We start from the raw sequence: 19,650 nt of genomic DNA on the forward strand, positions 1-19,650 counted from the left end.
GTTGCTTCCGCCTCACGCGCCGGCCAGCCCTAGGAGCCGAGGGCGGGGCCCGGCTGGAGGGCGGAGCCTGTACGGGGCGGGGTCTCCGCCCGCGCGGCTCTTGCGCTGCTCATTGGCCAAGCACGTCGTCACGGGGTCTGGGGCGGGCCCAGAGGCGAGCGGAGGCCCCGCCCCCGCTGGAACCCGGCCCCAGCTCGCGGTCTATTCCCCCCACCCCCCCACCCCCCAGCTGCACGGACCTGACACCGCCACACAGTCACTGCAGCTGCTGAGGGAGCCGGGCGCGCGGGGCACGCGGCGGCGGCGAGGCCAGCCCGGAGCCGGGAGCACGGCAGCGCCCGCCAGCGCGCATCCCCCGCGGGTCCCCGCGCGGTGAACCCCGCCTGGCTGGGCGCGGGAGGCGGGGATCGCGCTTCAGCTCCAGCCCGCGGCGCCGGGTTGCCGGCCGCGGTTGCGGCGGCCGCTGAGCTCGGAGCGCTCCGGGAAGCCGGCGCGTCTCGCAGGCGGCGGCGGCAGCGGAGACGGCGGCGACCGAGGCCAGCGAGCGCTCCCGGCGGCGGGGACCGTCCGCCTCGGCTCCCTGCACCCACCGCTCCTTCCGCGCGCCGCTCGCAGCGCCTCCGCGCCTCCCGTGACCTTCCCGGGGCGCCTCCCGCGGCCCCGCGCCCCCGGCCCCGCGCCCCAGGCCGGGGCGAGGCCCTCTCCAGCGCTTGTCTTCCGCGGAGCCGCGGGCGGGCGGCGGAGGCCCGGGGGGAGGGGGAGCGGCGGCCGGCTGCAGCCCCCCCCCCCTCCTCCTGCTCGTCCGCTCGCCCGTCCCTCAGCCCGCCCGCCACCGCTCCGGGCGCCCAGCCCGGCCGAGTCGCCACTGCCCCGCCGCTGCGCCGTAGCCCCGGCGCCCAGAGCTTGGGGGCGCGGCCGCGCTCGCCCAGCCGGGCGGGTTACGGGCAGGCCCTGCCCTGAAGGGGCGAAGCCGCCGGGAGCACGGGAGGTGGAGCCGGTCCCGCGGCCGCTCCCGGGATCCAGCCTTACGTGCGCCCGGGCTCCAGCTCATGCGGGGCGCCCCCGGCCTGGAAGAGCTCTCCCGGCCCGGAGCAGCTCCAAGCAGCGGCCCCGGGGGAAGAAGAAGAAGAAGGCGAAGAAGAAGAGACAGTACTCAGCCTGGGCGACCCGGACCCTCCCCGCGGCGTTTGAAGCCGAGTCTGTCCTGAAGTCTTGGTTTGGCATCAGCGCTGGGACTGGGGCAGCGCCAGCCTGGACCCCGATCTAGAACCCCCTCCCCCCTGCGTGTTACCGGTGGAGGTATCTCCAGGCATCCCGGTTCTTTGCCATCTCTCTCTTCCCGGGGGCACTCCCGGTCAAGGTAAGAGCCCTGGGGTGCAGAGAGAGCCTGCACGGGGGCGCTTTAGTGAGCAGCGCTGGACAAAGTTCTCTGAACCTGTGGCTGGTACCCCCTGTGCTCAGGATACTGGGAGAGAGAATGGAGAGCTACCACTTGCCTGGGCCGGGAGCTTTGGAATGAATTGAGTTGGAAGACCCCAGAGTCCCCAGTGTCCCCTCCCCCCTCACTCCCCCCCCCCCCCCCGCCTTTGCTCCCCTCCCCATCTGTGTCATGGTCCTGGCAGGCTCCTAGGCTTAGAGGCGCAAGCACAGGACCCGTTTCTCCAGGAGAGGGTATGGCCGCACCCTGGTACCCTCTCCCAGGTCTTGGCTGCAAGCAACCTGTGCTTTGGGAAGCTTGCTGTGTTTGGCTAGGTCTTTCTTCGAGCTTCTCACATGCCTTTGCCCAATGTGGTGCTGTGAACTTTTCTTTGCTCCTTGTTGCAGTGAGGGCAATCTGGGGTGTGTGGTCACAGTTTGCAAGTGTCTCTTTAGAACACAGCTGTTGGTTGGGAGCTGTGTCTTTAGGGGGAAAACCCAGCCAGAATGCCTGTCCTATTAGACAGAGCTTTTCCTACAGAGGGATCAATCTGTAGTTAATCATTCTCCTGAATGTCACCGCTGCCCAAAGTTGCAGTAAGGACTCCAAAGTTTGTACATTCTCAAGTTATTTTGTTCATTACCTTTATTACCTTCTTTTAAATGCTTCTAAGCCACCTTAGTTCTACAAGCCTGTCCTTGGCCATCTCAAATTTATTAAACCTATGAGCTTTCTCCAGAACAATCAGATTTTAAATGGGTCACTTTGGAGGGAACAGATTGTCTCTCACACACGGAATCCATCCCCTGGGTGAACCTGTTTAATGGGGATGGATTTTTTTTTTCCTCCTGTCCCTGTGCTGATGTACCTTGCTTGAGCAGCTTTCTGCTAAATTCTGAATCCGTGAATTTTGTCACTGGGTCCATTAAAATGATCTCCTGAGGGAGCGACATAGCAGCTTACATTTTCCCTGAATGTCACAGGAAGTTTTACAGGGTCTTATATAAGTGCCCCAAGAGAGAGAGCTAGCACACTGTCAGGCTCCTGAATTCTCCCAGGGGACTTAGGAAGGAGGGTAGGTGGGGGCGTGGGCATCACCTAAGTGCCAACCTCTCTCTGTCACAGGTGAGGACCCAAAGTGCTTATTCATTCTGTGGAGGCAGTCAGTCACCTCAGGCTAATTTCCCTCCTTAACCTCTCTCCTCTTCCCACCTCTGGAGCAGCTTTGACAGACTCAAGATAAAGGCAAGCTCTAAATTAGGAAAAGAACCAGTGTTGGTTTCTTTTCTCAGTTCTCATAAATGGGTGACATGAAGGAGTTACTCACAGGCCTGCTGGGCCCTCACTGGGGGTGAAAAGATAAAAATACAAAGACCGAGGAAGTTTCACACATCTCTTATGTACCTTTATTTTTCAAGAATGCCTTAGTTCAGTGAAAATTGCTTGAGAAGAGCACATGTTTATCAAGCTTGGTTCTGTTAGTTCCATCCCAAGAAGGAAAAGAAGCTGAATAGAGAGGCAGAAGTCATCCAAGTTTAGATCTTCATGGAGTTTTGAGAATGGCAGGGAAAGACAAATCCCCTGGTAGGATAAAGTGTTTTTTAAATAAAAGAATCCACTAGTCTAGGGTGAGCAGTAACTGCCAGCAAGTATGGGCCTTCTTGGCTTAATGAAGTTTACTGGGTATGGACTAATGTTTTGATGTAAGAGCATATGAATCACTTTGACTTTTAAAATACACTTCAGAGGGCCTTAGAAAAGGAAAAAGTACTTGTGTCTCTTGGAAATGTTATCCAATGTTTCTCTTGGTTCTGCATCTCTGAGTTGTGCTTTAAAGTTGATGTGGAAGGCAGGAGGTTGTGTCCTGCCATGTGTCTGTACTTCAGTCACCTGCAGGACACTAGGGGGGACTAGTTTTCTATTCCAACACCGATGAAGAAAGCACAGGACCAATGAGTGAGGATGGGAGAGACTATGGCTTATCTTTATTGCTCATGAACCTAACCTTTTGGTACCTACTCTGTGCTTGAATTAATTTGTGGCATTCAAATGTTTAAATGATGGGCATGCTTATATCTGACTTGTTATTTTGACTGGTTAGTTACAAGTATTGTGGGGAATTCTGTACACTTAAGTTTTGGCTTCTAAGTTCTGTGTTTTTGGAAGACAGAAGTTCCTGAAAACCTGACCCTTTGGACAGCGAACCATGTTAGCTTTAAATTCCCTAGCGGCTTATAATAAGAATTTCCTTTTTGGGTTTTTTTTTTTTTGGCTGCCTACCCCACACAATCTTTATAAAAGTCACTGCACTTCAAATCATATCTAAAATCAACTCCATCAAACTTAAAATTTCTTGCTGTACATACCTTACCCAGATGTGAGCATAACATTTGACAGGGTGGTAGCACTGTGAGCTGAGATGCTTTCTGCACTTTAACAGTATCATTAGTGTCTGGGATTCTTCCAGCGGTATGTAAAGATAATTGTATTTCCCTGAAAAACGAAGTGTTATTGGCCAGTCCTACCCACAGGAGCCAGCCTTGCCCACAGTAGCCAAGGGTTTGAATGCTGAGGTGGGAAGACATGAAAAGTAAGAGGTCGAATCTAAGAAGAAAATGTCTGTTTCAGAACACTGGCACAAGGGGTGGGGGGGGGGGCGGAATGTCATTAAGATTTAGGTTTTCAGCTGGTGCCAGTGGCATGTGCCTATACTTTTAACTACATTGTAGGCTGATATCTGAGGATCACAGTTTGAAGCCAGCCTGGGCCAGAAAGTCTGTGACATTCTTATCTCCAGTTAACTGACAAAAAGCCAGAAGTGATGCTGTGGTAAAAGGGTGGAGTGATAGCCTTGAGCAAGAGGACAGCACCTAGGCTCTGAGTTCAAGTACTAGTACACACACACACACACACACACACACACACACACACACACACACACTTTAAGTCTTACTATATTCTAAAAGGTCCAAAGTTATACTGTTGAACTTGCGAATCTGCCTCAGTTACTTCGTTGCCTTGAACTCTGGGGTTCACCTGTATTTGTGACTCCTTACTCATGTGTAGTGAATATTTAGATAGTTTAATGGGAGCTATTATTGTGGTGTAGGAAAAATGGTCAGCATAAAGCTTTATTTCTACTGTTAAGGCAAATTGATTCCCATAGGTACAATATAGCCAAGACATAAAAGATTGGAACTAGGAAGTGTCAGTACATTTGCCATTCAATGCCAACTTGGAAAACCCTCCTTGGAGAGCATACATGCTGTGGTCCTAAGTCTTGTGAATCTGAGGGAGGTCAAGTAAAAATGTTGAGACAAGATGCAGGCCTTCCTCAGGGCCTGTGAACCAGGGGGAGGGTATTTCCAGCCACAGGTTCTCAGAGAGGAGGAAGCAGTGGGTACTGCTCTGGGGCTAGTATGAGACATCCCTTCCTTCTGGAGAATGGAAGTGCCATGCTCCTGCTGCCATTGGCACATGTTGGAGATGCAGTCTCATCATAGAATTCGTTACTGTTGCTCCTCTAGTCTAGAGTATTTGACATTGAGAGGTACTCAGCTTCCTTAGGGCAGTAATGTTTGGAAAGTTGTATGTACAAGCCAGTGAAGTGAAGGCTTCATTAACTACCTTTCAGAAAACTCTCAGTACATAGTAATTGAACTTGTACATTGTGGCAGGCACCATGATCTGGGCTGAAGTTTTAGAGGTTCCATGTTCGGCCTGCAGTCTTTTGGGAAGGCAGATGTTTGCTCATCCCTTACTGGGTAGATGAGGGGAAGGAGGCAGTCAGAGTCAGACAGAGCAGCATGGGACCCTCAATGTAAGTGTTGTAGGGAGAATAATCAATAGTAATTGTGCCTTTATGGTGAACTGTGCTGGAAAAGGAAAGCTTGTAGGTAGAAGGATTTTATAGTAAAGTGATGCCCCAGCTTCATGCTGTACTGATTTACATGGTGGCAGGAATGGTTGCCAAACGTAATCCAAGAATACTAGTTGATTATCTCCCATTGTTCTTAAACAGGAAACAGGGGATTTTATTATTTTTTTTAATGCATCTTTCTTCAACATAGAACATTTTGCCCATTCCCTTCCAACACGATTAGCAATGCAAATAAAGAAAGGGTTGAATATCAACCCAGAGTGTGCCCTCTTGTGTACAGGAATCACATCTGGGCCTTTCATTATGTGATTTTGCAGCAGTGGAGAAACAACAGTGTTACTTGACAAATAGTATAGTGCGAATTAAAAACAGGCCCTTTTCTGTGAGAATAAACGCCACTCATCAGATCTGTTTCTGGGTAGAGATGTGGATGTGTTTATTAGCAGTTGAACAAGGTTCTTAAAATAATTCCTGTTGTGTTATAAACTTTCTTTTTTTTTTTTTTGCTGGAAAAGAGTTGAGAGTGTATGTGCATGTGTGTTGTGTATTTGACCAGAGGAGGGAAGCTGCAGTTGTGTGATCTGTGGGGCATGGGATCTTGGATGGTTATCATATTCCACAAATGGCCCTTTTATAAAATGGTGTCTGCCTGTACACTTTCAATCCCCTGTAAGTGCTTGCCTTATCATACCTAGGCCACTGTAAAATGCTGTGTATACTATATACTATGTTTTTAGGCAACAATGCCAAGAAAAATAGTCTTTTTATTTTTTTCAGTATAGACACAGACTTTTCTTTTCCCCTCAAATATTTTCCACCTGAGCTTGGTTGAGTGTGTATAAGTATCCAGCCTTACATAGAAGATAACAACAATGTAGACACTGGAAGATACTATAGATACAATGATCTTTAGTCAAATACTGGCCATTCTTTAGCAACAGGAGCCAAAAGTTTGGGTGGGTATGTGTTTTCTATGTGTTTGTTTATATATGTGTTTCATGTTTGTTTATGTGTATTTTGTTTGTATGTGTATTCACATGTGTGTGAGATGTGTGTATTTGATGTTTGTGATGTGTATATGTGGGGGGGGGGGGTTGTATATATGTGCATACTTGCATTTTCCTTTCTGCTTCATGTCTATTCTTCAACCTTGAGTTGAGTGGGAGACAGGGTGGTTTGAAATAAAACTAGAAGATTTAGGGTCTAGTTTTGTTATTTTATCATATGCTACCTTGCTGTGTGACTTTAAAATACTTCTTGACATCTCTGGACTTCAGGAACTGTCTTTATAAGGAAGGCATTATGTACCTTATAAGTAGGAATTTAAGGACCTAGAGAGGGAAATAGCTTATTCATGCTAATAAGTAGCAAAGCTCAGACTACTCCATAGGGTTGTAGTTTTCCAGCTCTGAAATGGGAGGCGTCTGTGCTAGTTTGGTGGTGGCGGTGGTCTACTCTACATTGAAATATAATAAAGCACTTCAAGCATGCAGTGCCAGTGCACAGGTTTTCAACATCTCTTCTGCGTTGGTTGTAGATTGTGTGTAATGTGGGCAGGCCCAGTTGTTTGCTTGTTATGTGTTGTGCTAAGCCGTGGATGCCGGAATGTTACACTATTCCTTTATTCCTTCGTTACTACTTGAGAGTGAAGTGCTTTTTGATAAAACAGAACAAAAACAATGTTGGTCATTTTAAGTGTTTCAATATTAAGTAGATAAAAGCTGAGTCCACTTGGCCATGAGGATTTGGCACAGCTTGGACTGTAACGTGTGGCGAAGGGAAACCTATTGTCTGACCTTGTAGGGGAGCTGTTGGGCAAATATGAAAGCAGAGGTCCTTTGAAGAAAAATAGAGCTGAAGAAAAACCTTAGAATAGAAGTCTAAGGCAGGAAAAATGCAAACCAACTTGTCTGCCCCCATATTTGGGTGCTATCTCTTCTAAGGCTATATCACCACACTGTGTCTCCTCCACCCCCTCCCCCAATCCTGAACTCCAGGGAGGAGCCAGTGTTTATTACAAAGAGGAAATTGGAAGTTAAGTGCAATGTAAATATAAGGTTTGTTACATTATTATTTTAATATTGAGGCTGAGTGGGGGAGTGCTCTATTTTAGGAGAACTTGACATATAAAAATCTAACCTTAAAACCAATTAATTGAATTAAGTAATTGTGTAAGATACAAAAAGATTTTATTTTACTAAAAGGATTTATTGGGGGCCTCTTTTTAATAAGCTGTTCCTTTATTCAATTTTAAATGATTTGATTAACATAGTCATGATGATAGTCATGATGGACACTTTTACCTATCAGGTAAAACCTAAGACAAGAGGTTTACCTGGGGAGAAGCCCAGTGTTGAACTGTTATACAGATAAAAGAGTACAGGAGTTAAACAGTCAGACCCATAGCATGCTGCAATGGCATAGCTGTGCTTCCTTCCTTTTGGCTGATTGATTACTTAGATATTTTTTCTGGAGATTTTGATCGTAAATAATGCTCATGAGTCCCCCTCCCCCATTCCACCACCTTTAAGAAGGTGAATGTATGAAGAACTGAAAAAAAAAGGAAGAATCTGGGTTTCCATACGTGCAAAGACAAAGGTGATCATATTGTTTCTGTCAAGTATACATTAGATGAGGTACGCATGAGACATGTAAAAACCCCAAATTATATGTGTCTACTGGCTCTTCTTTCATTCACTGTGATGGAACTCTCTTCCACAGCCTTTTGTGTGTGGTTTTTTGTTTTTTTTTTTCTCTTTTTTCCCTTTATCTCTTCTAAAGTTCAACTGAAAAGAATTTGTTCTAGGAATGGAATCAAATGGACCCCACTAAGGCTCCAGAGGTAATTTTGGGAAACCTGTAGCTGTAGATAATCACAGGCTGGCAGTAGAGTCGCAAGTATAGTCTCACCCATAATTTGAGCCTCTCGGCACATCATGGGGCTATGCTTTTGGACAGGCAGTGTGTGCAGATGGAAATGGAGCCCTGACTACTAGGAGAGCTTTGCTCTTAACACAGTTCTTTTCTGAATTACCAAAGCCAACTGGGAAGAAAAGGCTTGGCTGATCTTTCTACCTCTCCATGGTAGCAGAATTTGGGAGGATTTACAACAGAACATGGGCATGTGGGGATTTCTTCTTGTTTTGTTAAATTTAAATTCAGCAAGGAATCAGACACTTTTGAATGTTATTCTGTGATTAGAGATTGCTGCATCTGTCTTGGATACACTAGACACATGTTATTGCTCCATGAGGCTAGCATGGTGATGGCTAACTGGAAGCCATCTTTCTCCTTTTTTGTTTCCAGAACAGTTGGGTGGATCTTTAATAAGCCAATACTATTTGTGTCCCAGCCTTGCTGTCTGATGTCAGCTCTCATTTGGGAATGGCATTTAGAGGTGTCTTCAGGAGCCAAGATGAGTAGCACTGCATGATAAGTGGGGTGGGCTTTCCCCACCTCCAGGAGAAGTGTCTGGTACTTAGTAGATCTGCATTAAGTAAGTAATTGTGTCTTCACTGAGTGATGTATTTAATGAATGAATGACAGGTCCTGTTTTCAAAATTGGCGGTGGTGGAGGAAGGAGGGAAATGTTGTAGGTTTAAGTGGTGCTAAGATGATCTGCAGCTCTTTGAAGCCATCTAGGAAGTCCTCATTTTAAAACTGAAGGACATTGCAGATCAGGAAAATGAATTCTCTGAGGGATCATTGTTGAAGTTCAGACATTGATGGCTTTGTAAATAAGCAAGTACAATGCCCAAATGGGTCTTGTGTTTTCTTTCCTGAGTTTGTAAGGGATTTCAACTCTGGAGTGAGAAGAATGGGTACACTCTAAAGCTGGTTCAGATTCAGATGCCACCTGGTCTTGAAAATGTCTGGAAGAGCATTTCGATACAACAGCCCCCATGGGTGATAGTAGATGGCAATATTTCCAGTGCTGGGGACGATGACTTTTAGATAACTTAGGTGTAGGGGGGCTGTGGCTCCTGCATCAGGGAATGAACTGGGCTTGGGGAAATAGAGAGAGAATCATTGCCATGGTAAGAAGAGCCTTCCTCTGATGTTGTTGTTTTCCTCCTTTCTGTGCCTATGGGAATCAGAGAATCACATTGCTGTCTGGGATCTTCAGTATGTGGTTTTCAGCGATGGCTTCCCAGAGCCTGTTCTGAAACACCATCTCATCTGCAAGGAGACCTGAGACCCCTGGACCAGACCAATTCCTTCATTACATTTTTGGACACTCAGGCTAAGGACATAAAGATTATCCAGTGGGTGGTGGAGAAGAAGCTCAGGTTCCTGTTTGCCACATAGTGTGTCTTTGACTTCTCACATCCTTTCCTTCTAGGCTCCTTGTCCCCAGCCTTCTTTCTCTTTTATATATTGTGCTCCTGTGGGTTCCATACCTGAAGCACCTTCTTCAGTGCCAGCATGCTGCACTTGATCACTTTTAGTCACTTGAGCCTGTGGAGATCCCTAGGGATGGTCTTACTCTCCCATTTCTCAGATGCAGCAGCTCCCAGATGCATGGCTTCATAGAACCATGAAGTATGGTGTCTAGACTCAACTTAGCTATCCACAGTTGGTTGTCTCAGGACTGATCTTGCCCTTTGCTTCTCCACCTTCTCCAGTAGCTTTTTGGCTACTGCTCCCAAGTATCTTTTGTTTTCCCTCTTGGGTGACCATGATACTGCTGCTCCTTTACTGAGATTTCTCATCCTCTCTTATCTCTGGTTACAGTCCCTCTGTCCCTGACTACAGTTTTTGTGACATGTCTTTGTGGTATTTTCCTTCATTAACCATGGTCCTGTACATGAGTCCCGGCTTGATAACAGGAATAGAGACATGGGAGATCACTCACTCATCTAGTGGCCTTGATCTGGGGAGGGAGGTAAAGGTAATAAGAGATGAGGGATGTTAGGGACAGTGTTGGGTAGCTTGAAGGTATACCAGAAAGAGGGGAGTATAGCATTCGGTCCTCATTATGTCATAGATGGGAGGATAGAGTGAGAAACCAAACCAAACTCAAACAAGAATGCAACAGAGGCTGTCCTGGCCCATTTCTGGTTGTTATGGTCAATATCTCTATGCTTTTCTTACAACTTTCCTTGTTCCTTGGTGGTTATGACTAGGTCATACCCATCTTAGTATCCATCCTGTTAAGATTCTAGCTAGCATTTAGCAATCCTGTTATAGGATGGTAACTGTGAGACTTGTCTTTACCCTAAAGGAGCATAGTTGGAGAGATTAGAAAAGAAGTGTGATGAATTAAGCACAGTAGAAGATTTATTTTATTTATTTTTTAAAATTACTTATTGTCAAAGTGATGTACAGAGGGGTTACAGTTACATACGTTAGGCCATGGGTACATTTCTTGTACTGTTACCTCCTCCTTCATTCCCCCCTCTCCTCTCCCCCTTTCCCTATCTCCCCATGAGTTGTTCAGTTGATTTACACCTAGTGGTTTTGCAAGTATTGCTTTTGGAGTCGTTTGTCTTTTTATCCTTTGTCTCTTGATTTCGATATTCTTTCACTTCCCTAGTTCTAATACCCGTATATACAGTTTCCAATGTACTCAGATAAGATACAGTGTTAGTGCGGGTACAACCACAGGAAGGGGATACAAGAGGATCATCAACAAAAGAAGCTACGGTTTCACATGGCATATTGAAAGTAATTACAACAGTGATATAACACTCGTTTCCATAACATGCATTCATAAGGGCGTAGCTATTAGGCTCTTGTGATCCTCTGCTGTGACTAGCCTAAATCTGTGCTAATTATTCCCTATGAGGGAAACCATAGAGTCCATGTTTCTTTGGGTCTGGCTCACTTCACTTAGTATAATTTTTTCCGAGTTCTTCCATTTCCTTATGAATGGGGCAATGACATTCTTTCTGATAGAGGCATAAAGTTCCATTGTGTATATATACACAGTAGAAGATTTAAATGATCCATCCAGAGCAACAGTAGGAACGTTGTGACATTAGAGGGAATGGTTGTGTGGAGTGTTCAGCTGACCGGTGAGTTTGGAGATAGATTTGGGTTGCCTTCTTCAACTTAGGGAAGAGGTAAGATTAAGTTAGATCTTTGGACACAAGGCGACCACGGTGTGACTGGAAGGACTAAAGGGAATTTAGAGAAGCCAGGTTAGGTTGACTAATGCCAATACCTACTTTCTGGTTTTTTTGTTTGTTTGTGTTTGTTTTTTTCATCTTGGTTAAGTTTCTCTTAGCAAGAGGTTGAAGATGAAGTTGGCAGGCTAAGTTGGGGTGGTGAGCTTTGGGAAGGCAGGGTGGGCTTTCAGTCAGAACATGGGTATATTAGTGAAAAAAAAAAAGGATGAACCTCTACTTCACATGCTGTAAACTAACTGGAGTAGGGAGAGATGGAGGTCTGGGGGATACTGGATAGACCTTTGCACCAGATCATTTGTGTCTCCGTCTCTGTGCTGCAGTATGTGCTTGGGATGAGAGTTAGATTTTCTTCTACTGATGCCAGAAGTGGAAGAGCTTGCAGCTATTTGTAGGAGAGACCTGAACTCTTGCAGTAACTCATCAAGATCCATGAATGCCAGAAATCAATCATTTGTGAAAAGTGTCTTGAGTACTTTGCCCATGACCCAAACTCCTCCAATAATAGGCTTTTATCTCCCAACATTGGCACATTGAACAATTAAGGTTGCAGCATGGGAACTTTTGGAGGACCCACTTAAACCATAGCAAATGAGAAGTTCTAAAGACCACTGGGCTAGAATTGGCAGAGTAGAAGCCAGGGAAACATGCGAATTTTCCTCCAGTCTCAATCATTGGCTCAGGAGCATTTGCTTGGTGTTGCAGTCTGAGGTGGTTTTCATTGCCCACTGTAAAGTAGCTTCACTGGAATAAAGTCCATTTTTGACCAAGGCACAATTCTTAAAATAGTACCTTCCCCTTTGGCTGGACTGGGGACAGGGCTTTGGTGAAATGCTCTTTCTTGAGCCTCTCTTATTGGAGATTTGCTTAAATGGGCCCGGGGTTATAGAACAATGTTCTGAGCCTTGGATGATACCCAATAAGGGATGTAATAGATAAAATTCTTCTTTTCCTCATGAATGGTTCTTAAAGCAGCTGCGGAGAGTGAAATGCTCAGAGTTCTGTCTGGGCCTGTGGTTCACCTTAGAATCCAGCCTGTGCCCTGTCCCCCATGACTGCCAAAAAGAAAGCATGTTTTTCTGCAGTTTGCTGTGGAATTGCAGTATACATTTTTCTGAACTGGGAGTAAGACATTCTGGATAGCAGAGTTTTCAAAATGGATAGTGTAAGCCGGGTAGATAGAATCATTATTTCTAATCTTTAAGAATCACAGGGTTTTCTGGAATGTTCTGTGGACTTACCTTCAATGGTTCACTCTGAGAAAACATCCATCTTTCCTATCAGGCATAAAGCTTGCTATGAACTGGTCCCAGCCTCCATTCATTGCCTCACTGGCCCCATTTCATGTACTGCTGTATCCTTCACTCTTCAGTTTTCTTCCTTCCTCAGTGCTCCTTCTCCTCGACTCCTCAACCCACTAGACTTTACATATTCTTGTCCTCTGCTTGACCAGCCCATTCCTCTTGCTTTGCCTGAGACCTGTGTAGTTTTTGTTTGAAACTCAGCTCCTTGGAGGCAGCATGTCCTGTAGGCTTCTTCCCCATCCTGAGCACTGACTGCCATCTGTACCTTCTGCTTTTAGCCTTTTCTGAGCACTAACTCAAGTTCGCTGACCTGGCTGGCTTTTTCCTTTCCAGAAAGATTATAGGTTAGGACTCCGGGGACCTTTAGTTGGATGTGCTGCCTAATCAATAAATGTGGTGGTGAGACTGGTTTTGGATCCCATAGTATTTGTTGGCTAGTGAATGAAACCTTTCCTTGCAGGACCTTGAGGGTCCCAGTGGGCTGCTGGGGCAGCTGGGATGGTGTGAATTTGCTCACAAAGTTTTCTCAAATCAAAAGAATCCATATCTTCCTTCATCAAGGCCCAGGAGGGCTGGGGAGCTTTTCCTGGGCACAGTGATGGCCTCAGGGAATCTGCTGAAGTAGTGGTGTAGAGATCCAGAGAAGGCTCCTTGCCAGATCTAGAAGGGTGACATGATTTAGGGAGCATAGAGACATTGAGAGAGTGGGGGTATTTGAAGTATACTTGTATTCCCCCTCTCTCAAGCATTTGGCTCTTTTTGGCTTGATCCTTGGATGCTGATGAGTCCTTTGGCTATGGCTTTTGTTTACTGGTTTTAGTACCATTCTATAATCCTTCCAGACCCGAGTAGAGAATGGCAGCTGTAATTGATGGAGAAATTATCAGACAGTGGTAGGGAGTGGCGAGGGAGGACTGGATTAATTTGTGCACAAGTTTTGCTGTATTGCCCAAGACTCCTCCACATAGTCACGTCTGTGTTCAAATATTTAGTATTGCCTCTAGTGTTTCTGAGATCTATTTGGGTTTTATTGGGCTCTACCCTTGCAAAGCAAGCCTGGGTGCTTCTTGAATAGGTTTGCTTAGTGGATCATAGAGGAGTGACCAAGGGGAACCTGGGCTTATTAGAGGTCACTAGCTTGTACTTGGCTTGGAGTGTTGGTTATATGTTTCATGAAGCCTTGCTGCGTCTCTGGCTGTGGTCTGATTTAATCCATATTGAGGGATTATTTCCCTGGTTTTTAGTTTTTGCTATTTTTTCTTCTTTTTCTTTCTTCTACTCTTGGTAACTCCTGTTGAAGCATTGCCTTTAGGGCTCATTAAATCTGGTAATGTGTATGTAGTACTGAGAAAGCATTCAACAAACACTAGGTGTTGCAATTGCTATTTAGTGCTTCCTTCCCAATCTCATACTTTGCCCTTTATGGTAGTGGTGTGCTTGGTAAGGTCAGAAAAATGGTGCCAGGGAGGAAGATTTATGCATGGGTTTTCTCTTTTCATCCTGTCTAAGCATCTCAGAAAACTTTAAGAGGTCCTGAAAGTATAAGCTAATGCACACTAAACTTCAGACACTAATTCTTAAATTTTGTTTTTAATGGAATAATTTGCCTTGTTTTTTTCTCTCAGAGGAAATTGGAATTTTGACTGGTGAAGGAGATAGCAAGCAAAGAGTAGACTTGGCAAGATGTGATGGACACTATGTAGAACAATAGTAACAATGGTGGTAATATAGCTACCATTTATCAAGTATTTCTGTGTTTTTGAGCAGAAAGTACTTTTCATACCTGATGCCTTTGATCCTCACTGTAACATTCTGAGTTTCCTTTTACAGATAAGGAAACTGAGGTTTGGAGGGTGGTTCTTTGCCTGACAGACAGTGGATCGCAGTCCTATCTCTATTGGCTCTAATCTGTCCTCTGACCCACTAATTTAGGTGTTTTGATACTAGGTTGTGTTTACCCCTGGTGATATGTAAAGCCAGCCCATACAGTGTGCACACATTGGTAAGTTTGAAGAAAATCAACTTCTAGATCTGCTTATTTGTACCCATCTCCAAAATTCATCACTCTGAGTCTTTACCTGTTGCCCATCACCATTTTGAATGTTGCCTTCTGTTTCCTGCAAAGAAACAGCAATGGTTTTGTGATTTTGTTTTAAAGATAATTAGTTATGTAATTTATTTACCAAAGAAAAGAAGAAATGAAAAATGCTAGAACCCTTTGTGGACTACGTTGCTAGAGATGACAACACAGTACTACAGAGTAGGACCTTAAAGAACAGAAATTAATTTTTTCAAATTTCTAGACATCAGAGTCCCAAGAGCACTATTTGAACAGGTCTGGTTTCTTCCGAGGCTTCTGTCCTTGTTTATAGATACCTGTCTTTTTCTTTGTCTTCTCCCTCTGTCTTCACATGGCCTTCCTTGTCTAGTAATGAACTCTACTCTCCTTTTCTTATAAAGATGTGAGCATAGGGCTTGGAATATGGCCTAGTGGCAAGAGTGCTTGCCTCCTATACATGAAGCCCTGGGTTCAATTCCTCAGCACCACGTATATAGAAAAGGCCATAAGTGGCGCTGTGACTCAAGTGGTAGAGTGCTAGCCTTGAGCAAAAACAAGCCAGGGACAGTGCTCAGGCCCTGAGTCCAAGCCCCAGGACTGGCAAAAAAAGAAAAGAAAAGATGTGAGCATACTGGATTAGGGTCCACATTAATGACCACATTTTACCTTCATTACCTCCCTAAAGATCCTGTCTCCAGATTCAGTTACATTCTAAGATCCTGAGGGGGTAATTGCAACTTCAATATTTGAATTTAAGAAGGATTTTTTTTTTTAGTCTTACAGTACTGAGGATTTATGCTTGCTCTCCAGGCAAGGGGCTCCACCTGTTGTTCTAATTTGGTTGAATGGGTTATATTTGCAACTTATTGGACAAACTTTGTTTAAAATGCAAATTCCTAGCAGATTCCTATGCAAAGGAAAGCAAACAACTTCAGAGATGGAAAAGTTGATAAAGTTTGTTATTTGTGAACACGCATCTTTAGTAGGAGTGGAGGGGTGACTTGTAGAATGAGAACTTCTTTGAAGTTCTTCCAGACTACCTGGGACCTGATAGTGAGAATCTGGACCTTTCTCCTGGGAAGATTCCATGCTGCCATGTTGGAATTGTGGCATTGGCATTGTTGGTAATGGACTTTGGTTTTAGAGTGTCTTTTATGAATATTTTGGGGAGTCAGGTGGAGACTAATCTGACAGAACTTTGATGTTGAGTAGTATAGCATGTGTTCAAGCTAGTTCTCTTTACTTGTGAAAGGTCTGCTCAACTTCCACAGTGTCAGCCCTGGTGTGTGTGTCTGACAGCCTCTTTATCTTGTTTTGTGTTTTGCTAGGCATGGTATCGCCAAGTGTGGAATTTTTAGGAATGAATTGACTAAGTTTCAAAAGAGTGGAATTATTTCCACTCATACCTTGAGTTGGTCTTCCTGTAGGCAGTGCCGATGATTAACCTGTCCATTGTTCTGCTTTGTCAACATGATGCCATGGTTCTTACCTCTGCATTGTTTTTATGTGCTTTGTGTTGTTCATTGGTCAATCAGTGTTTGTTAAGGGAGCATCACAACTGAGAAGCTACACATGGCTGGCTGTAGCTTGTCAGCTTGTAGTCTTTTCATGTCAAAACCCCTTAGCTACTTTGCCTGCTATAAATTTTGCTCACCTGTGATTCAAAAATTTCCATACTTCATCCTTTGGAAAACTAATTGCTGTAAGATATGTTGAAGATCAAAGATAATGTTACAGGGAGTGAGGATGGAGTTTGGAAAAGTCTATACATGTATTATTGCCCCTTCATATACTCATGTGGATTGTGTTGACTTACTGGGAGATTACTTGTGTGAAATCAGTTCAGTCCCTGAGAAGATAGGACCCAGATGAAAGAAATTTTGACAGATCCTGTTTTATTCTTAAATTTTTCCAGCTCCTCTTACTTTGTATACTTCTTTGTTTTAGTTTTCCAGGCTGCCATATAAAGTACCATAACTGGGTGATTTCCACACAAGAGAACTCTGTTCTTTCACAGGTATGGAGTCTAGAAGTCCTAAGTCAAGTTAAGCCAGTGCCTGTGGCTTACTCCTGCAATCCTAGCTACTCAGGAGGCTGAGGTCTGAGGATCAGCATTCAAAGTGAAGTCAGCAGGAAAGTCCTTGAGACTCTTATCTCCAATTAGCCTCAAGAAAACCAGAAGTGGGACTGTCCTGGCTTTGCACTGTGATCCTCAGATTTCAGCCTCCTGAGTAGTTACAATTACAGTTACACTAGTACCCGGCTATACTATCTTTGAATTCTGATATTTTCCTGAGCGATCTGGGGTATGATCCTCTCTGGAAGCCTGGCATACCTCAACATTGAACTGTAGCTCCCAGTTACCCACTCTTCTAGGCGGGTACTCTACAGTGTGCTGTTACCAAGCTGTGATTAGTAGCTTGGCTGTATCAATTATACTTTCACTTCTCAATGCTTTCAAGTTACAGTATGATTGTCAGGACATCCTAAGTTGAGGAGCATCTCTTAGCTGATGGCCAGGTGACCTATAGACATTATACACCCTTCATTCCAAGTCTATAATACCTAATGGGCATTTATGTCTGACAGATGTTGTGTTCTATGAGCTTTTTTTACTTAGAAGCTCTTTGGGAAGTTTCACTGTTTGGCTAGAGTTACATGCTTGGTGGAAATTCTCAGCCTCTTGGCACTAGACTAGAAGGGGTATATATAGTACCTGGTAGTACGGGTAAAGATGTGCCCCTTAGAGCCAAACATGGCTGGATCATCCTCCTGTCATGGCTTTCTGGCCACCACTAACTTCAGGTATAAGTTGGCTGTAATCCTGAGATATCTGTTTCAGCTCTTAAATCTTTCATAGAGAAGGTGTGAATGTATCCTGGTTTTATTGGTTTGTTTTCAGGAGCTGTGTTTTGATATTCAAAGAGGTTGATTCAGGGCAGAGGCTAAGAATGTTTTCTGTCTGCATTTCTCTTTTGCCTCCTCCTAATCACTTGCAATGGTGAGGAAAAAAAGCTACAAAACAAATAAGCCCTCACAGTGACATTGAAAGGAACTGAGGTTTTTTTTTTCCTTTCTTTTGCATACAGCCTGGTGCTGGGTGAGTATACATACTTCCATATATATATATATATATATATATATATATATATATATTCTTTCTAACATACCCAAAGCACAACAAAAATCCCACTTCATCTTAGTGTTGTTTTCATCACTAGATCAGAATTTCAAAGGGGTGCAAATCATCAAAATCACTTTGCTCCTATTATTAATTTCCTTCATTCAATGAAGTGCTGGAAACTGTGCTGGCCCTAGGGGTGAGGAGGAGAATAAGACAAAGCCCCAGCTTGCAGGAGGTATTCATACTGGTTCTGAAAGCTTGGTTCACTGTGACCTCACTGGGTTATGTTTTTGCCATTTGTCACCTGCAGTTGTAAGCTAAAAACTACCATATATCTAACTCCACTTGGTATTTATTGGGTTGTTACACCAAATTTTGCAAAGCCAGAAGCATCACTTGGATAGAAGGAATCTTCTTTATTCCGTTCCCAAGAGTCTGTTCCATGGACTTTGATGATCCATAAAAACCCAGCTCCATTTCTAATGAGGGAGAGCTTTTAACTGTTTTTTCCCTTTTTGCCTTTTCTGAATTTTAGTCCTTTACAGAGTATTTTGAGAGTTGGGCACTGTCAGGCGGACAGGTTTTATGTCATTGCCTCTCAGATGGGCGATGAAGTTCTGGGATCAATTTTGCTCTATGGCTGCCTTGCACAGCCCCACTCTTGGAAGCATTAACATTGCAAGAAGTGTGCTTTTCATGGTGAGGTTTAGATGTGGTAATTGAAATGGGAATGCCTGAAAGGACTATTGATGTCTCCAAGCTGCATGCAGGCATCCACAGCCATCTTACCAACGCATAGAGGGGATTTGTTGCCTCATTCACTTCCAATGGGAAGCAGCCTCCATGGCCTCTTGCACCAGTGACCTGGCCTAGCACATTCTGCCCTTAAGCACTTGTCTTTTCATTCATTTCCTGATGGGTAAAACTAGAAGAAGACTTGACAGAATTTACAATGAGCTGTGAGCTGTCCTGGAAAACAACATCTCAGGGAATGAAGAAGCAGAGGGAAAGTTCCTTCCTGGATAGGAGGGGGACTGATTTGACATATCTTGGATGATAGTGTAATTTTTTCTTTAGATGATGACTCTTGCAATGATTTGGATGAGAGAGAGAAGGGGGGGAGGAAATAGATGTGTTTTTATTAAGGTGTCTTACGCTCTCTCTGCATCTCATTGCAGTGCAGAATCTTGAGGGCTCCAAGAAGGCATGCTGATTTGTTTTGTGGATGAGGGCACATAGAGCCGAGGACACATAGCAACGTAAAACCCTGGCCCCTAGAATTCCATTGACTTGCTCTCTCCCTCCCGCTCAAGCTATCTTCAGCCTGACCCACTGGCTCTTTGGAACTGTTCTTGGGCATGCTGTCCCCCAAAGAAATTACATGGTAGGTTGGGTGCCTTTGAGTGCCTACAGCTGTGGCCATATTGCTGCTGGAAGGAGTAACAGAACCTGGTCTTGTTTTTTAAAAGCAGGGTCACATCGCTATGGTTATGGAATGTATCTTTTAGAGATGACTATAAAACAGCCACCCTCCCAAGCAAATCATAAAACAAATTATGCCCTTGCCACCCAGAACTACAGAGAAACAGCAGGCCCTTCATGGCACCGAGAGTAATGGCTGCAATATTAAAACAATGAAGGGGAAACCAGGATCCAATAGCTGAAAGCAGGGAGGAAAACAACCCTGTAATCCCCCAGGGATAATGGGTCTCAACGACAGGTCCCTGTGATTTATTGT

At 44.7% G+C, this 19,650-nt stretch overlaps 1 protein-coding gene across 3 annotated transcripts in view; it reads left to right on the forward strand.

Moving 5' to 3' along the window:
* The first annotated feature begins 348 nt into the window (after window positions 1–348).
* Large1 (LARGE xylosyl- and glucuronyltransferase 1) overlaps window positions 349–19,650 on the forward strand; it is a 453,235-nt gene continuing 433,933 nt past the window's right edge. For all 3 annotated transcript variants that reach the window (XM_048356361.1, XM_048356369.1, XM_048356383.1), the window contains exon 1: window positions 349–1,360. The gene's annotated coding sequence lies outside the window, so the exon portion shown is untranslated. The remainder of the gene's footprint in view (window positions 1,361–19,650) is intronic.

This window comes from Perognathus longimembris, chromosome 1 (genome assembly GCF_023159225.1).
Source record: "Perognathus longimembris pacificus isolate PPM17 chromosome 1, ASM2315922v1, whole genome shotgun sequence".
NCBI classification, from domain to species: Eukaryota; Metazoa; Chordata; class Mammalia; order Rodentia; family Heteromyidae; genus Perognathus; species Perognathus longimembris.